Consider the following 21,039-nt stretch of genomic DNA (forward strand, 5'->3'; position numbering starts at 1 on the left):
ACTGTTAGTGTAAGGTGGGTCACAGCATTAGTTCTAATGTACTGTTAGTGTAAGGTGGGTCACTGCATTAACCCTCTAAGCCCTGTATAAGCTGGGGGAGGGGGATTCTACTAAGCTTTATGGAATTGTTTTAAAATGGTCATATCAAGGATCATACCAAGGATCATTTAGCTATTTGATTTTGAACTTTAAGAGCCCTTATCCCTAAAAATTAAAAAAGGAACAAAGTGGCTCTGGAGCCTCTAGAGTCAAAACGTGTGGCTGTGCATAGAAGTGTCTGCTAAATAGCATATGAACTATCCTTACCAGTCAGTGAGTGGTGGTGCTGTATGGTTCAGTTCTGAAGCTGGAGTCACTTTAGTCCAGGGTGAGAGAAGACTAGGCTCCACCGACCCCTACACAACACAAACACACACAGAGAAACATACACCATTAGACAAACAACGTTAAACCCCTTTGGAGATATGGGAACTCTAGTATAAAGGTATACCATCCCTTAAAGTGGACAATCACAATGACACTAACAGCTGTGGAGACAACGGACTCACGACTGACATCAGGAAGCAGGACAACGTAACAGCTTAGACAGTGTTTACAGGTCACACCAGAAACAGAAGAGCAGTTCACACCATGAAGATGTGACAACTAGCCACACATACTGAACAAGATACCAGTTAATAACAAGGAAACAGGAACTGTAGTCGTGAATGTTAAATATGTCACCTTTTAGTTTATGAATAGACGACAAGCACTTTATGCCGGGACTGTGATCTCAGTATTCTGTTAGTCCCCATGAAAAAACGGGATTGTGTTGAACACACACACACAATCACCCCTCCACCGCACACACATACACACACATACCCCTCCTCATCCTCATCATCTCATGTCAATGAAATCCTCAGAGACAACGAGCTATTTTGAGGCCAAATCCCTGACAGAAATCCATTTTTTTCCAGTGAAAAGATCAGGAAAAACATCTGATGTTCATCAGATTGGATTCACCTCTAAGTTGTTCTCAACGTTCCTGACGATTACTGCTCCTCTATCTCATCAGCGAATGCTCCGTCTATTGCATGTTATTGGAAAATGAACACAGTGAGATATATAATGCATAAAACCTCTTCGCAAACACATTCATAACAACCTTCTTAATTGAAAACACATAAACAGAAGCCATTTCAACACACACACACACACACACACACACACACACACACACACACACACACACACACACACACACACACACACACACACACACACACACACACACACACACACACACACACACACACACACACACAGAAAAAGTTAGATGATCTCTCCACTACTCTTGTCCCAATGTTCTGAAGGGAGTTTGTACAGTAGTGGGATAAACGAGTAGAGCAGATCTTATTTTGTTTTATTTCAACACTTGGCAGAGGTATCTCCAAGCAGCTAAACACCAAAACACTGCCTGTTCTCTCCTTCTCCCATCCCTCCACCCCTCCGTCCTTTCTCCCCCTTCTACAGATGGATCATTAGCCCCAGTTCATTTGTGTTGCAGCTCCCAGAGATGTATGATGTTATACACATGATGACCTTATCACTGATTAATGTGTTTGTTTTGTATGACCGTGTTTTTCTTTCTGTTTTGCATTTTGTATTTATATTTTGATGTGCGTATTTTCTGTCATTTATGTCATTCAGGGCTCATCTGTAGAAGAGACCTTGGTCTCAGTATGACTCCCTGATAACGGTTAAATAAAATCCCCTTACAGTACACACACCACCAAGTCATCAGATTGGAGAGTGTACAGTTTGTATCTTGTCAGAACATTGGAGATGTGATTTGGGGACTGGTGGTTGTTCTGAACATTAGAGATGTGATTTGGGGACTGGTGGTTGTTCTGATCATTAGAGATGTGATTTGGGGACTGGTGGTTGTTCTGATCATTAGAGATATGATTTGGGGACTGGTGGTTGTTCTGATCATTGGAGATATGATTTGGGGACTGGTGGTTGTTCTGATCATTGGAGATATGATTTGGGGACTGGTGGTTGTTCTGAACATTAGAGATGTGATTTGGGGACTGGTGGTTGTTCTGATCATTGGAGATATGATTTGCGGACTGGTGGTTGTTCTGAACATTAGAGATGTGATTTGGGGACTGGTGGTTGTTCTGATCATTGGAGATATGATTTGCGGACTGGTGGTTGTTCTGAACATTAGAGATGTGATTTGGGGACTGGTGGTTGTTCTGATCATTGGAGATATGATTTGGGGACTGGTGGTTGTTCTGCACATTGGAGATATGATTTGGGGACTGGTGGTTGTTCTGATCATTAGAGATGTGATTTGGGGACTGGTGGTTGTTTTGAACATTAGAGATGTAACCGTTAATCATTGAGAACCGTCCTCTGTCCATGCCATTGGTCACGTAACACGTAACACACTCTCTCTCTCTCTCTCTCTCTCTCTCTCTCTCTCTCTCTCTCTCTCTCTCTCTCTCTCTCTCTCTCTCAATTCAATGTAATTCTATTCAAGGGCTTTATTGGCATGGGAAACATGTGTTAACATTGCCAAAGCAAGTGAGGTAGATAATATATAAAGTGAATATATAAAGTGAAAAACAATAAAAAATTAACAGTAAACATTACACATACAGAAGTTTCAAAACAATAAAGACATTACAAATGTCATATTATATATATACAGTGTTTTTACAATGTGCAAATGGTTAAAGGACACAAGATAAAAATAAATAAGCATAAATATGGGTTGTATTTACAATGGTGTTTGTTCTTCACTGGTTGCCCTTTTCTCATGGCAACAGGTCACAAATCTTGCTGCTGTGATGGCACACTGTGGAATTTCACCCAGTAGATATGGGAGTTTTTCAAATTTGGATTTGTTTTCAAATTCTTTGTGGATCTGTGTAATCTGAGGGAAATATGTCTCTCTAATATCGTCATACATTGGGCAGGAGGTTAGGAAGTGCAGCTCAGTTTCCACCTCATTTTGTGGGCAGTGAGCACATAGCCTGTCTTCTCTTGAGAGCCATGTCTGCCTACGGCGGCCTTTCTCAATAGCAAGGCTATGCTCACTGAGTCTGCACATAGTCAAAGCTTTCCTTAATTTTGGGTCAGTCACAGTGGTCAGGTATTCCGCCGCTGTGTACTCTCTGTGTAGGGCCAAATAGCATTCTAGTTTGCTCTGTTTTTTTGTTAATTCTTTCCAATGTGTCAAGTAATTATCTTTTTGTTTTCTCATGATTTGGTTGGGTCTAATTGTGCTGTTGTTCTCTCTCTCTCTCTCTCTCTCTCTCTCTCTCTCTCTCTCTCCCTCCCTCTCTCTCTCTCTCTCTCCCTCCCTCTCCCTCTCTCTCTCTCTCTCTCTCACACTGGGCCGCTGAGAGAGGGACAAGTGTTTACATGTATTTACACACACAAAGACACTAACCCTAACCTTATGCACTTAGGAGATGTCTACACAACAGCCTTCACATGAGCTATGGCTGGAAGAACAAACAATGGAGCTAGGGCTTCCTACAGCATGTTTAAGAGAGTGTGTGGGTGCGAGGGTGTGTTTATCCGTGCGTTCATCTGTGTATTCTTGTGTGTGTGTGTGTGTGTGTGTGTGTGTGTGTGTGTGTGTGTGTGTGTGTGTGTGTGTGTGTGTGTGTGTGTGTGTGTGTGTGTGTGTGTGTGTGTGTGTGTGTGTGTGTGTGTGTGTGTGTGTGTTTTTACTGTGTGCCTTTACTCCAGCGTCCCTGTTTTCCTATAGTGGCCAGTGTGAAACTGAACACAATCCCTTGGCCTGACCACACTCGTATTTACCCTAACACATAAACACATTCTCCCAGAAACTATGATTAAAATCTGCCTTTGTTGCTGTGGTTCCATGTCCCTGCTATCTCCCGATGGAGGCCTGTGAGACTGCTATTCTACTATTCTGCAGTGTTAATCCACTGTGGTGGTTGAAAGGGATGTAATGAGTTCCCGGTTGTGAATGGAATCTATAGTTTGGTAGTGTCCAGACCTATTCTTTATAGGAGAGAGTTAGAGAGAGAGAGAGAGACTGTAAGACCCTCTGCTTACATTACGAAGCTCCCACAAAGTTCATACAACGTTCCCACAACGTTCACATAAGGGTGTGAGAACGAGAGGGATACAGTAGAAAGAGGGAGAGCCGGGCAGCCAGATAGAGAAGGTAACTGAAAACACAGTGAGTAGCTCCTGAGTCTTTTGCTTATCTGGACAACCAGACACAAAGACACAAGCATCATCAGTTCATGCCACTCATTTGTCTGCAGACAATCTGGAGACTCACTCTGTCATAGACAACTAATACACACACTCCATAATTAAGAGGGCAACACACACCATAATTACAAGGGCAACACACGCCGTAAAAGGGCAACACACTCCATAATTAAAAGGGCAACACACGCCATAAAAGGGCAACACACTCCATAATTACTTATGACAAATGTATCCTTTTGCTTTGAAGGTTGCGTTGCAATTACAACTCATCTGGAGGACAGTGAGGACAGAGGGACTTACTCAGACAGACATACAGGATGTTTGAACATCTGACCGGGCATGCTTTTTAAAGTTTTTATTAAATTAGGGAAAGGAGGAAACGGAGACTGGTACAGAGAAGCTAGGGGGTCCTGGAGAACTACCTGGAGGGTGTAACCTCTCGCTAGGAGCGGAGTCTGATGACGGGGTGCTCATCCAACTGTGGATATATTGGGAGGGGGCGTTCGGGGGGCATGGGTGGTGTCATGTAGAGGAGGGGTTGGGTGTGTGTGTGTGTGTGTGTGTGTGTGTGTGTGTGTGTGTGTGTGTGTGTGTGTGTGTGTGTGTGTGTGTGTGTGTGTGTGTGTGTGTGTGTGCGCGCGCAGAGCGGCAGCAACAGAGGGAGCTGTGAGTGAGGTGGTGATGAGTAGAGTTGAACACTGATCCTGCTTTATTGAATGAATAAAGCCCATCTCATCACACGTGAACACACACACAGAATGACACCAAATCTACTCCGGATTTATCACGTTGCACACGCATTGTCTGTTCACACAACCACTTCCGGGGTCACACGAGTACATAGGTGTCACGCACACACGACAGGGTTACACACACATTTACAATATTATACATTCACATATGTCACACACACACATACACAAGCACAAACACACCCACTTCCTACCAGGATTGGGGTCAATTCCATCTCATTTAGATGGGTGAATATGAAGATAGTCAGCATCTGAAACAATGTCTTGTTCTGTCTGAGTTGAATGGGTGGAATTAAAGTTGATGATTGGAAGGTCTGAGAATCTCATTCTAATAATATACAGATCCTTTTCAAAATGAGTAAATATAAAAACGTTTTTCTACTTGACTAAGTTCATGGTCCTCGCTTCTCATTGACATTGAGAGATGAGAACATAGGGCCCTTTCGTTCATTAACTTTCAAGGCTGCATTTGAGTGCTATTTAACGTGGCTAATGAAAAGGCTTTTGTACACAAGTACAGGTACACAAATATTGAATAGTTGAATAGCTGAATTGTTGTCTGGGCTATTATCATCTATGGTAAAATATAGCATTGGTAGCTGAAGACCTCGAATTCTCTCCCTCCCCTTCTTTCTCTCCCATTCACTCTCAAAGTGCAACACTCTGAAAGCTGTCAGATACATAGAGGTCACCATCTCAGAGCCCTGGTACCATCCACACACACACACACACACACACACACACACACACACACACACACACACACACACACACACACACACACACACACACACACACACACACACACACACACACACACACACACACACACACACACACACACACACACACACACACACACCTCCTCCTCCAACGCCTCCTCTACATGACACCACCCATGCCCCCCAAACGCCCCCTCCCAATATATCCAATATATCCACACGGGTCACAGATAGTCCCTAAACGATTAAAGGCCCAGTGCAGTCGAAAACGTGATTTCCTATGTTTTAAATATATTTCCACACTTTGAGTTTGGAATAATACTGTGAAATTGTGAAAATTATTATAATGCCCTTTTAGTGTATGAAATATCAGACTGTTTTGGTGGGATGGACTTTTGGCCTTTCAATGGTGACATCAACATGCGGTAAAATAGAAAGAAAGTTCCAAACCTCTATGCCAACAGCTCGTTTTCATGTTCCCCCTCCCCACTCTGACCACTCACAGACAGTCCTAGACAGTCCCAGACAGTCCTAGCACAACTCTTGCTTGAGAAATGGCTCTTTGTTAAGAAGCTACAATATTCAGCTTTCTTTTGGACCATTTTAATTGAAAACAATTACTGTAAGATACCCAATTACTTGATATTGATATAAAAACGGCTGCATTGGACCTTTAAAACAACCTCCACAATTAGTCTCTAAACACACAACAGGCAGGTTACACACACATACATACACACACCACCCCAGGGCCCTGAATAACACAAACAGAATAATTAGCCATCCACTAAACAAAGCACACACTCTGTAATTACAATATAATGTCAGTACAACAGCTCCCCTGGACCAACGAGTGTAGTCTCTCTCTCTCCCACACACACACACACACACACACACACACACACACACACACACACACACACACACACACACACACACACACACACACACACACACACACACACACACCAATAAATACATGCAGAAATGCAGTACATACATACCCACACTGACTCACACAACTCCATCATACACACAAACATACACACAATCCCCTCCTATATCCCATACACACAATTCCCTCATAATCACATACACTTTCGTGTACATTCCCGTATACATTCCCATCTGTGTATGTGTGTGCGTAGCGTATGGTTCTCTATTGATTGTAGCAGACAGTCAGTCCCCACTGGCTGTTGTGTAGTGTTTGTTTGTGTGTCGCTCGTCTTTTTGGGTCCCCTCCTGTCTGCTCTCATGAGGGGACGTCCCTGAACATGACAGAATATGACACGCCAGCAGAGGAATTAAAGGACACACACCCACAGACAAAACACACACACATACACTCCTGAGGTTCTGTTGTTCAGCCCAGGCAGCTGGCACTGAGAACATTACATATGTGACCCGTTTCAGGGAACTAGGCGTATGTCGCAGGTCACTACTTAACAGGAGGGCCATTTGAACTCGTTTTTATCAAAATGCGTATTTTGGCAGAAGTGCATTCAGGAACATGTGAACTTTCATGTGCCTTCATACCAAATGTGTATGCGATCTGTAAATACAAATACAATTGTTAAATTACGAGTTGGTTTAGTTGGTTTAGCCACAGAAGAAGACAGCAACCTTTCCGCTAGCCATGATTGGCTAAGATAATGAGTGTGCCAAAAATGCAGAGAGATGAGTTTGTATTGGTCTGCCATGAATCTGTATGTTTGAGCTGGTCAGTATGTGCTTTCTTTATGTGTCGCGTAGTGAAACTGCATAAACCTAATGTCAAGTTAAACTGTATTGTTAGCTAGCTAATGTTAGCTGGCTGGCTCGCTAGCTAACGTTGCGTGTATGCTCTCCACTTTCTGGAGGACCGAGTTTAGAAATCAGTGGAATTTGAGTATGATAGCTAAGGAGATTACATCTTCAAACTAAGGGCAACCATGGCATGCATCAGGAGACACGTCCAACCATGATGTAGTCTAACTAGCTACATTTAAAGATATTACACGTTTCTAATTTCAAGAAAGAGTACTGTTAGCTAGCTAAGGTTAGCTGTCTGGTTCGCTAGCTAACATTACATGTATGATCTTATGACTCGTACCTCAGTGCCACTAGTTATAGCCTAAGGTTAACATTGAACCTGGTTGGTTAGCTACCTGCAGATTCATGCAGGGTAGTAACGCCAACATTTGGGATTATGATTCATTGTTTTAGCTACAGTTGAAGTCGGAAGTTTACATACACTTAAAACTCGTTTTTTAACCACTCCACACATTTCTTGTTAACAAACTATAGTTTTGGCAAGTCGGTTAGTACATCTACTTTGTGCATGACACAAGAAATATTTCCTAACATTTTTTACAGACAGATTATTTCACTTATAATTCACTGTATCACAATTCCAGTGGGTCAGAAGTTGACTGTGCCTTTTAACAGCTTGGAGAATTCCAGAAAATGATGTCATGGCTTTAGAAGCTTCTGATAGGCTAATTGACATAATTTGAGTCAATTGGAGGTGTAACTGTGGATGTATTTCAAGGCCTACCTTCAAACTCAGTGCCTCGTTGCTTGACACCATGGGAAAATCAAAAGAAATCATCCAAGACCTCAGAAACAAAATTGTTGACCTCCACAAGTCTGCTTCATCCTTGGAAGCAATTTCCAAATGCCTCAATGTACCATGGCCATCTGTACAAACAATAGTACGCAAGTACAACCACTATGGGACCACGCAGCCATCATACCACTCACGAAGGAGACGTGTTCTGTCTCCAAGAGATTAACGTACTTCGGTGCGAAAAGTGCAAATCAATCCCAGAATAACAGCAAAGGACCTTGTGAAGATGCTGGAGGAAACAACAAGTACAAAAGTATCTATAGCCACAGTAAATGGAGTCCTATATCGACATAACCTGAAAGGCCATTCAGCAAGGAAGAAGCCACTTCTCCAAAACCCCCATAAAAAAAGACAGACTACGGTTTGCAGCTGCACATAGGGACAAAGATTGTACTTTTTGGAGGAATGTCCTCTGGTCTGATGAAACAAAAATAGAACTGTTTGGCCATAATGACCATTGTTATGTTTAGAGGATAAAGGTGGATGCTTGCAAGCCGAAGAACTCCATCCCAACCGTGAAGAACGCGGGTGGCAGCATCATGTTGTGTGGGTGCAGTGTTGCAGGAGAGACTGGTGCACTTCACAAAATAGATGGCATCATGGGAGAGGAACATTACGTGGATATATTGAAGCAACATCTCAAGCTTGGTCGCAAATGGGTCTTCCAAATGGACAATGAACACAAGCATGCTTCCAAAGTAGTATGTAGGACAAAAAAGTCAAGGTATTGGAGTGGCCATCACAAAACCCTGACCTCAATCCCATAGAACATTTGTGGGCAGAACTTAAAAAGTGTGTGCAAGCAAGGAGGCCTACAAACCTGACTCAGCTACACCAGCTCTGTCAGGAGGAATGGGCCAAAATTCACCCAACTTATTGTTTTAAGCTTGTGGAAGGCTACCCGAAACATTTGACCCAAGTTAAACTATTTAAAGGCAATGCTACCAAATACCAATTGAATGTATGTAAACCTCTGGGAATTTTTACTGCATTTGAATGTCAGGAATTGTGAATAACTGAGTTTAAATGTATTTGGCTAAGGTGTATGTAAACTTCCGACTTCAACTGTAGATAGCCAGCTAGGTAGCTACATGTCTTATCTTAGTGTGCCAGAGCGCAGAATAACTTTTGAATTTACGAACACCCGTTGAATATGGCCAGTGTCAGTAAACATTGGCAAAAAAAAGAGTCATTAAATTGTTGCCAGCAGCACAGTTACAGTCACCAACTCTCTGAATAACATGAAAAACAGCCTACCCAACTCTGCTAAGTTGAGTAAAATGGTCAGAGTGGGGTGTTCTCTCATTACGTGTCTGGAAGTAGCTAGCAAGCAAGCCAATGTTAGCCAGTTAGCTTGGATGCTTGACTGCCGTTGTGAGGTCAGAACGTTTGGATCAACCCTACTCATCGGCCAGAGTGTCCAGTGTTCGCTCTGAATACGAAATACTCTGAATTTACAAACGGACAATCTGACAGCACAGTTGCAGTCACCAACGCTCTGGATAACATAACAGCATAACCAGCTCTGCTAGGGTGAGTAATGCTCAGTGAATTGTTCTCTCTCACTTAGATGTCTGAAAGTAGCTAGCAAGTTAGCTTGGGTGCTTGACTGCTGCTGTTAGGTCAGAAAGCTTGGATCAACCCTTAAAGAGATGAGTGGGGCTAAAGCTTAAGAGGGTGTGAACGATGCTGAATGGGTGTAGCCAAAGAAGAGCTCTCCAATAGTAGCACCAAAACATTCAAAGGTCATTTTCTCAAAAGTTTACAAGTTTATCAACTTTCAAAGCAAAATTACATTCCCATTGTTCCTCAAATGCAGTGGGATGATATACAATTTTGTAGCTCTCTGTCTATGCTTTTATCCAATGTAAAAAAACACGATTTCAAATCGTTTCAAAACACATTTCAAAACACACACACAGGATGAGAAGTTGACTAATTCCTGTTGACAGAGCGACAGAATAAACAGTGGCAAACACTTACATTTACATTTAAGTCATTTAGCAGACGCTCTTATCCAGAGCGACTTACAAGTTAATTTTTACTTTTTTTTTTATTTTTTATTTTTATTTTATTTAACCAGGCAAGTCAGTTAAGAACACATTCTTATTTTTCAATGACGGCCTGGGAACAGTGGGTTAACTGCCTGTTCAGGGGCAGAACGACAGATTTGTACCTTGTCGGCTCGGGGGTTTGAACTCACAACCTTCCGGTTACTAGTCCAACGCTCTAACCACTAGGCTACCCTGACACGACATCCCCTTTCTCCCCTCCCCCTCCCCTCTCTCTCTCTCCCTCTGCCTGTCTCCCTCATTTCCATCTGCCCCCCATTTTCCTCCCCTGTCCCCCTCTCTCCTCACCCATCAGTTTGTATATCCCTCCAGTCCAGAGCCAGCAGTAGATTAAATCAGAGAAGCCAGCCAAGTGGTGTGAAATCACATTAGATCTTAATCACAACTAGGGCTGTTGCGGTGACCGTACAACCGCCACACCGATGGTTAGGAGTCACCCTGACATCAATACAAATGTATTTTAAAATCAAACACTTAATGAGAGCCCATGAGCTCATGGTTCGCAACATTTCTATAGGCTATGCAATTGCAGGAGAAAAGAGTGATGGCATCTAATAAAAAGAGGAGGATCCCATCAGCTTTCTATAGGCTAGACCTACTATATTTACTTGTCAACTTCCCTTATATTAAGCACATTGGCTATATTTACAACATGAGAGTAGCTTACCTGGCTGGCATGAAAATAAACCACGGGGAAAAGTGTCCTCCATTCACTATTTAAGTTCATAGATAATGCATGGTAACGGTCCATTCTAATTCAACACAAATGTCACACATATTATTTAGTATATGTGAAGACAAGATTATATCAATAATAGTCTGATGGGTGGCAATACTAGCCTATCACTTGTGAATTATATATTATCACTTGTGAATGATGCCTAGCATAGGAAACAATGCTTTTTTCCTGACTTTCTCGTATCGTAGTCACACACCTCATGTAGCCTGGCCCATAGGCCTATATGTTTTAATAAGGTTTGTATCACACCTCATGTAGCCTAGCCCATAGGTCTATATGTTTTAATAAGGTTTGTATCACACCTCATGTAGCCTAGCCCATAGGTCTATATGTTTTAATAAAGTTTGTATCACACCTCATGTAGCCTAGCCCATAGGCCTATATGTTTTAATAAGGTTTGTATCACACCTCATGTAGCCTGGCCCATAGGCCTATATGTTTTAATAAGGTTTGTATCACACCTCATGTAGCCTAGCCCATAGGCCTATATGCTTTAATAAGGTTTGTATCACACCTCATGTAGCCTAGCCCATAGGCCTATATGTTTTAATAAGGTTTGTATCACACCTCATGTAGCCTGGCCCATAGGCCTATATGTTTTAATAAGGTTTGTATCACACCTCATGTAGCCTAGTCCATAGGTCTATATGTTTGAATAAGGTTTGTATCACACCTCATGTAGCCTGGCCCATAGGCCTATATGTTTTAATAAGGTTTGTATCACACCTCATGTAGCCTGGCCCATAGGCCTATATGTTTTAATAAGGTTTGTATCACACCTCATGTAGCCTGGCCCATAGGCCTATATGTTTTAATAAGGTTTGTATCACACCTCATGTAGCCTGGCCCATAGGCCTATATGTTTTAATAAGGTTTGTATCACACCTCATGTAGCCTGGCCCATAGGCCTATATGTTTTATTAAGGTTTGTATCACACCTCATGTAGCCTAGCCCATAGGCCTATATGTTTTAATAAGGTTTGTATCACACCTCATGTAGCCTGGCCCATAGGCCTATATGTTTTAATAAGGTTTGTATCACAACTAAAGTGGCCTTATAACTTCTTAAAATTAAGCACATTAAATCATTTTACAAGGGGTTTAGTGTGACAACGTGTGTCCCGGTGAGAGGTGTAGGAGTCAGGCGCAGGAGAGCAGGGATGTCTGAAAAGCGTGTTTAATAATAGTCCACCAATACAAAAATGGCACAGACGAAAATACTACGCCCTCGATACTCAGAAACTCCTTGAAAAGCATGGAGGAACAAACACAGTTCCGACACTTTAGATACACGTCGTAATAGTGAAATACACACAAGTCTAATCCCGCACGAACTAAGGCAGGCAACAGGCATCCTATATACACACAGAAATAAACGCAAATGAAACCAGGTGTATAAAGAATCACAGACAAAACAAACAGAAAAGGAAAAAGGGATCGGTGGCGGATAGTAAACCGGCGCCGCCAGAACAGGGAGAGGAGTTACCTTCGGTAGAAGTCGTGACATGTAGAGCCTAACTGTCATACATAAGCAGCACGTGAGTTTCAAGTTTGGGGAAGATCATTTACACCATAAAAATGCACCTTTATAATAAAAACATTACATGCATAATTGCATTTGCGGTCACTTTCGATAATGGTGTTTATGAATAACTCAAAATTAAGCATATAGGAATAATGTCACGATCGTCGTAAGAACATTCGGACCAAAGCGCAGCGTGATATGGGTTCCACATATTTATTGATGTGAAACGCACAAAACAATTTTAAAAAGCACACGATACGTGAAGCTATGAGGTGCTCACAGGCAACTACACATAATCAAGATCCCACAAAAACCCAGTGGGGAAATGGCTGCCTAAATATGATCCCCAATCAGAGACAACACTAAATAGCTGCCTCTGATTGGGAACCATACCAGGCCAACATAGAAATTAAACAAATTACCCACCCTAGTCACACCTTGACCTAACCAATATAGAGAATAAAAAGGCTCTCTATGGTCAGGGCGTGACAAATACCTATTTCTTTGTTAACCATTCAACACAGAATAGCCATATGTGCGCACTCACTCAAATCATTTGGATAAAATATTTATATTTTATTCAACTTTGTTCAATTGTGTTCTTCAAACTATAAAATAATGCCATGGAATTATAAGCAAATCTTGTCTGCTAAATAAACTAGTGTAGCCCAAAGTTATTTGGCATAGCCACAGCAGGACCTAACATAGGGACAACTCAGAATATGCTACTCTTTTCTTCTGAAATAGACTACATTTTCTTAATATCATGCTTCTTTAAACCTGTCTAAAATAAATAATGGATTTATTGTTAAGGTGTACGCTATATTACATGGATTTATTATACTTTTAAAAATGGCTTGTAGGCTATGTGTGGAAGCCAGGAGATGCTAAATATGTTTTTGGTAATTAAAGCTCAATTACCTTGAGACCGACAGTTATTTGCTTGAAAATCACCGGCTGACGAAATTCCGTGACCGCCAGCGCCCTAATCACAGCCCATTGTGTCTGCCTTAATGAGTTATACGCTACCTCCCTTCGCTATGTGGAGACTCTGTGGTGTAAACGACATGATCTATCACGTTTCAGGAGAAGACCCAGATGCAGAGAGTGTCGAAGTAACAAAAGTGTATTACTAGAACAGGGAGCAGGCAAAACGACAGGTCAAGGACAGGCAGAGGTTAGTAATCCAGATCAGAGTCCCTAAGGTACAGAATGGCAGGCAGGCTCAGGGCAGGCAGAATAGTCAAAACCGGGAAAACTAGAAAACAGGAACTAGAAAAAGACAGGAGCAAGGGGAAAACCGCTGGTAGGCTTGACGAACAACACAAACTGTCAAGAGACAAACAGAGAACATAGGCATAAATACACTGGGGATAATGGGGAAGATGGGCGACGCCTGGAGGGGGGTGGAGACAAGCACACAGACAGGTGAAACCGATCAGGGAGTGACATGGTCAGTTGATTTTACTCCTATCTATATGTTAGGCAGATGGGGTAACCATCTCTGTAAGCTTTTTATAGATTTCACCTGAGAGATATACTTGTCTATAAATCATTAATGCACTCGGTGATCTTAAGCACAAGAAATGTGTAACATATTGAACTAATTGGATTCGTAACACAGCACACAAATTGCTAAATTCGTAACATATAACACAAAATGGATGACATAGTACACAATCTCTCTCTCTCTCTCTCTCTCTCTCTCTCTCTCTCTCTCTCTCTCTCCATAGTGACAGTCACTCAGTGATCAGTAGAGTTCTCTACTGTCCATCACTCTTAATGTTCTGCCAGCCTCCTTATCGTCATCACAACCAATTAACACAACTGCTTCTTATCTCCTTAACGAGCATTAACGAGCCATCTCAATCACTCTGTTAACGACCATGAGAAGAGTCCCAATCAAACTATCCCAACACGCATCACTGCAGTGCTCTTCACTCCCTGCCCCAGCCCACCAACATAACACCTGATTCAGCGGATTCAATTAAGGTCAGATGGTTAGATGATGAGTTGAATTTGCGGAATCCTGGTCTGTTAGTGCTGGGCTGGATCTAAAACCTGCATACACTGTTGCATTCCAAGACCAGGATTGAATGAACATGGCAAGGTAATGCAGACATGGCAGACGCAAAGTAGACGCAGATCAAGTCTTCGCTAACTAAACTCAGCGCACCCAACACGTGACAGCATCTACTATCAGCATCTACCTTGAAAATATCGCTCCATGCTAAGAAGACTAAACTTGAATGATGGTAGCTCTATTACAATATAGGTCAGAATATGACCTTGACTAAACCTGTCTAGTCTACATGTTAAACATTTAACCTCGATTTATTTCTTGCAACCATCCATTCATACACTACGATATTAATGCCTTTGCATTCCTGAAGGGAGAGAATGGGTAGCTCTGACCAGTTCCTCTCCAAACACACACACACACACACACACACACACACACACACACACACACACACACACACACACACACACACACACACACACACACACACACACACACACACACACATACACACACACACATTCTATGAGAATAGAATTATGCCAGGGCTACATGACAATGGACACAGAGAGAGGGAAGGAAAGGGGGTAGCATACCAAGTTACAGCAGTCTTGATTCTATGCACAGACACACACAGAGAAACACGCACAGGCTCAAATACAAGTGGCAGGTTGCAGTCTGTACATAAAGAAATATGACCACAGGCTAGAGTCGGGCCAATATAACATGTTGTATATTCATTGTGTAGAGAGCAGTTACCATAGCTAATCATAAGCACAATCACAACAGACAAGTTGATGGACAGATGTATCTATAAAATACAGTTACTATAGCTAGCATCAAGCGTCCTACAGTCTGTACAGACATGTTAAAACACACACACTTTCAATTCACCTTCACCCCCTCATCGTTTCTCTCTCTCTCTGTTCTCTCTCTTTTCACTCCACTCTCTTCTCTCTGCTCTTTTCTCTCTTCTCGCTCTCTTTTCACTCCTCTCTCTGTTCTCTCATCCCTCTGTTCTCTCTCTCTCTCTTCACTCCTCTCTCTTCTCTCCTCTCCCTTCTCTCACTCTCTCACTCTATTTTCCCTTCTCTCTCTTCTCCCAGTATAGTCATTAGTCAGTCACTTCCCCCTCACACCTCACTCTCTTTAACATGTCTATTCTCACAATGCTGCCATTATGTCCATCTCTATTTAGGTCATCTCCTGTTCCTCTATTAGCAGAGATTGTACAGGCCTTGTAGACAGACGGAATAACACTCAATAAAAGTCCTTAGTATGAGCCATAGAATAAAGTCACAATAGCTGATCATAACTACGGTCCTGATACACAGTTTTATATACAGAGTAGAGGGACAGTTGCATGTGATATGAGCCGTAGAACACAGTCACAATGGTACACAACAACTGGCAACCTACACTCTGTACAGTCATATTATCGCGGGTCAGAGTAGGCCAATGTTCAATGTCTATATGTCTATGTGAGGTGTATAAGATACACTACATGGCCAAATGTAGGGGGACACCCCTTCAAATTAGTGGATTTGGCTATTTCAGCCACACCCGTTGCCGACAGGTGTATAAAATCGAGCACAAAGCCTGCTCTGTCAACTGTAAGTGCTGCTAATGTGAAGTGGAAACGTCTAGGAGCAACAACGGCTCACCCGCGAAGTGGTAGGCCACACAAGCTCACAGAACAGGAACGCTGAGTGCTGAAGCGCGTAGAGCGCAAAAATCGTCTGTCCTCGGTTGCAACACTCGGTACCGAATTTCAAACTGGAAGCAACGACAGCATAATAGCTGTTCGTCAGGAGCTTCATGAACTGGGTTTCCATGACCAATCAGCTGCAGACAAGTCTAAGATCACCATGTGCAATGCCAAGCGTCAGCTGGAGTGGTGTGAATCTCACCACCATTGGACTGTGGAGCCGTGGAAATGCTTTTTCTGGAGTAATGGATCACGCTTCACTATCTGGCAGTCCGACGGATGAATCTGGGTTTGACGGATGCCTGGACAATGCTACCTGCCCCAATGCATAGTGCCAACTGTAAAGTTTGGTGGGGGAGGCATAATAGTCTGGGGCTGTTTTTCATGGTTCATGGTCCCCTTAGGTCCGGTGAAGGGAAATCTTAACGCTACAGCATACAATGACATTATAGATGATTCTGTGCTTCCAACTTTGTGGCGACGGTTTGGGAAAGGCCCTTTCCTGTTTCAGCATGACAATGCCCCTGTGCACAAAACGAGGTCCATAAAGAAATGGTTTGTCGAGTTCAGTGTGGAAGAAATTGACTGGCCTGCACAGAGCCCTGACCTCAACCTTTGGAATGAATTGGAACGCAGACTGGGAGCCAGGTCTAACCGTAACGACGTCAGTGCTCGACCCCCACGAATGCTCTTGTGGCTGAATGGAAGGAAGTCCCCTCAGCAATGTTCCAACATCTAGTGGAAAGCAGAAGAGTGGAGTCTGTTATAGCAGCAAAGGGGGGGACCAACTCCATATGCTCATGCTTTTGGAATGAGATGTTTGACGAGCAGCTGTCCACATTCTTTTGGTCATGTGGTGTATTTCCATTCTTAGAGAAGCATTGTGTCCAAGACCATTTCAGAGAAGCATTTGTGTGCAATCTTTATTGTAAGATAATAATTTGTGTCCAGCTATATGCTCTGCCCATGTTTTACATTCTCAACAATAATACATTGACACCACTTTCCCATGCTTAACACCACAAAGATGGGACAAAATGGGGGGAACTCAAGACCCCTTTTAATAAAGTGCTCAGTACCACACACACACCCACAATCACATACACACATACACACACACACACACAATCACACACACTAATCCTTGTAATCCATCAGGTATGGTGTGGAATGACCAGCATGCCGTGCGTAGCGGGTTAGACCATGAAGAGAGGAAAACCCTCTTTTCTACTCCTCTCGTCTGACATCCCTCACATAACATGCTTTACTTGATCCCTTTGCAGCAGAACAGCAACGGTAAAGGAGGCTAAGTGGTCAGGACATATAACAGCATTCTGAACACAGAACCACAACGCTCTGCCACTCGGTCCACAGACAGGCTTACACAGGGACACAGCGGCATCTCACAGACACACAGCCAGAGCCAGAGCACTCTGTCCACAGACAGGGGCCAACACAGCTGTATGGAGCCTCCAATACAGCACTGAGGACTAGGAGCAAACAAACAGTATAGATCTCTATACAAATATTTCCTTTCCTCTCACTCGCTCTCTCTTAATCCCTGTCTTTCATTCTCTCTTTCTCTCTCTTCCTCTATTTTTCTCTAAACGAAGGGGGGGGTAGAATAAAAGGGACAGTCAGGTCACCACACCTCCACTCCATCAATTTTAATTACGTCTATGTGACCGAGTCAATATGGCCAGAGGAAGAAAAAACACAAATGGAAAAAGGCCAAAGAAAAAGTGAAAGTATTGATTGTTGTGTCAGACACGGTTAAAGAGAGGAGATCTGAGGAGTGAGAGGGGCTGTGTCAGTGGAGAGCAGAGCCGGTTAAAGAGAGGAGATCTGAGGAGTGAGAGGGGCTGTGTCAGTGGAGAGCAGAGCCGGTTAAAGAGAGGAGATCTGAGGAGTGAGAAGGGCTGTGTCAGTGGAGAGCAGAGCTGAGGAGTGAGGGGGCTGGTTAAAGAGAGGAGATCTGAGGAGTGAGGGGGGCTGTGTCAGTGGAGAGCAGAGCCGGTTAAAGAGAGGAGATCTGAGGAGTGAGAAGGGCTGTGTCAGTGGAGAGCAGAGCCAGTTAAAGAGAGGAGATCTGAGGAGTGAGAGGGGCTGTGTCAGTGGAGAGCAGAGCCGGTTAAAGAGAGGAGATCTGAGGAGTGAGAGGGGCTGTGTCAGTGGAGAGCAGATAGCCTGTTCCATACTATCAGTTACAGTGCATTGCGAAAGTATTCGCCCCCCTTGAACTTTGCGACCTTTTGCCAAATTTCAGGCTTCAAACATAAAGATATAAAACTGTATTTTTTTGTGAAGAATCAACAACAAGTGGGACACAATCATGAAGTGGAACGACATTTATTGGATATTTCAAACTTTTTTAACAAATCAAAAACTGAAAAATTGGGCGTGCAAAATTATTCAGCCCCTTTACTTTCAGTGCAGCAAACTCTCTCCAGAACTTCAGTGAGGATCTCTGAATGATCCAATGTTGACCTAAATGACTAATGATGATAAATACAATCCACCTGTGTGTAATCAAGTCTCCGTATAAATGCACCTGCACTGTGATAGTCTCAGAGGTCCGTTAAAAGCGCAGAGAGCATCATGAAGAACAAGGAACACACCAGGCAGGTCCCAGATACTGTTGTGAAGAAGTTTAAAGCCGGATTTGGATACAAAAAGATTTCCCAAGCTTAAACATCCCAAGGAGCACTGTACAAGCAATAATATTGAAATGGAAGGAGTATCAGACCACTGCAAATCTACAAAGACCTGGCCGTCCCTCTAAACTTTCAGCTCATACAAGGAGAAGACTGATCAGAGATGCAGCCAAGAAGCCCATGATCACTCTGGATGAACTGCAGAGATCTACAGCTGAGGTGGGAGACTCTGTCCATAGGACAACAATCAGTCGTATATTGCACAAATCTGGCCTTTATGGAAGAGTGGCAAGAAGAAAGCCATTTCTTAAAGATAACCATAAAAAGTGTTGTTTAAAGTTTGCCACAAGCCACCTGGGAGACACACCAAACATGTGGAAGAAGGTGCTCTGGTCAGATGAAACCAAAATTGAACTTTTTGGCAACAATGCAAAACGTTATGTTTGGCGTAAAAGCAACACAGCTCATCACTCTGAACACACCATCCCCACTGTCAAACATGGTGGTGGCAGCATCATGGTTTGGGCCTGCTTTTCTTCAACAGGGACAGGGAAGATGGTTAAAATTGATGGGAAGATGGATGGAGCCAAATACAGGACCATTCTGGAAGAAAACCTGATGGAGTCTGCAAAAGACCTGAGACTGGGACGGAGATTTGTCTTCCAACAAGACAATGATCCAAAACATAAAGCAAAATCTACAATGGAATGGTTCAAAAATAAACATATCCAGGTGTTAGAATGGCCAAGTCAAAGTCCAGACCTGAATCCAATCGAGAATCTGTGGAAAGAACTGAAAACTGCTGTTCACAAATGCTCTCCATCCAACCTCACTGAGCTCGAGCTGTTATGCAAGGAGGAATGGGAAAAAATTTCAGTCTCTCGATGTGCAAAACTGATAGAGACATACCCCAAGCGACTTACAGCTGTAATCGCAGCAAAAGGTGGCGCTACAAAGTATTAACTTAAGGGGGCTGAATAATTTTGCACGCCCAATTTTTCAGTTTTTGATTTGTTAAAAAAGTTTGAAATATCCAATAAATGTCGTTCCACTTCATGATTGTGTCCCACTTGTTGTTGATTCTTCACAAAAAAATACAGTTTTATATCTTTATGTTTGAAGCCTGAAATGTGGCAAAAGGTCGCAAAGTTCAAGGGGGGCGAATACTTTCGCAAGGCACTGTATGCTATTAGCAATAAGCATTATCACCTGTTGCCCAACTGATGCAGCATAGAGGTAATACATATACAGGCTGCATTTACCCTATTGAGCTAATCATCAGTAGAGTCCGGCATTGGGTCAGATACCCATGGGTCCCGCGGGTGAGCCGCAAAAATAAGTCTGCTAGCGGGTGGAATGAAAACATTCTTTCAAACCATGGGTCGGCTCGCTGGTTCAGAACAATTAAGTCGCGGATCGGAAACATTTGAAACCAAGATAATTCACTTTTTAAGCTTGTTTTGCCACATTATGTTAGGAGTTCCATTCTGTGAGCGGCGAGGCAGACATAAGGCTAGCAGCCACGCATTGAGAGTGTGTGGAGACGGAAACTGTCCCTTATTTGTGTGGTGCTAAAACATTCTAACTTGCCCATGCACGGACCTTATGTTCCCTCTCGCCATGTGAGAATACGACACCGTGCCAAGTTTACTTTCCCTGGATAGCCTAGCACACGCAAAAATGGCTAACGTAGGCCTAACCAAAGAAATAAACACAAAGGTTGTGCTGTGAGACGAGGTAAAGAAGAGAGAGTGAAGGAGCCAGTTAGCATGAGTGAGTGAGTGAGTGAGTAAGTGAGTTAGAGAGTGAGTTAGAGAGTGAGTTAGAGAGTGAGTTAGAGAGTGAGTTAGAGAGTGAGTGAGTGAGAGCATGAACCTGGGCATAAGAGTGAGTGAATTAGAGGGACAGAGTGAGAGAGAAAGTATGAGTGAGTGTTTGAACGTGTGAGTGTGTGAATGTATTCGTATAGAGACAGGAGCACCTCTGCT

General features: G+C 42.9%; 1 long non-coding RNA gene across 1 annotated transcript in view; it reads right to left on the minus strand.

Moving 5' to 3' along the window:
- Positions 1-311: 311 nt before the first annotated feature.
- The window catches only part of LOC135515956 (uncharacterized), a 90,520-nt gene continuing 69,792 nt past the window's right edge, over positions 312-21,039 (minus strand). Inside the window, exon 3 of the long non-coding RNA XR_010451882.1 lies at positions 312-395. This is a non-coding gene — a long non-coding RNA (uncharacterized LOC135515956). The remainder of the gene's footprint in view (positions 396-21,039) is intronic.

Source organism: Oncorhynchus masou, chromosome 27 (assembly GCF_036934945.1).
Source record: "Oncorhynchus masou masou isolate Uvic2021 chromosome 27, UVic_Omas_1.1, whole genome shotgun sequence".
Classification (NCBI taxonomy): domain Eukaryota; kingdom Metazoa; phylum Chordata; class Actinopteri; order Salmoniformes; family Salmonidae; genus Oncorhynchus; species Oncorhynchus masou.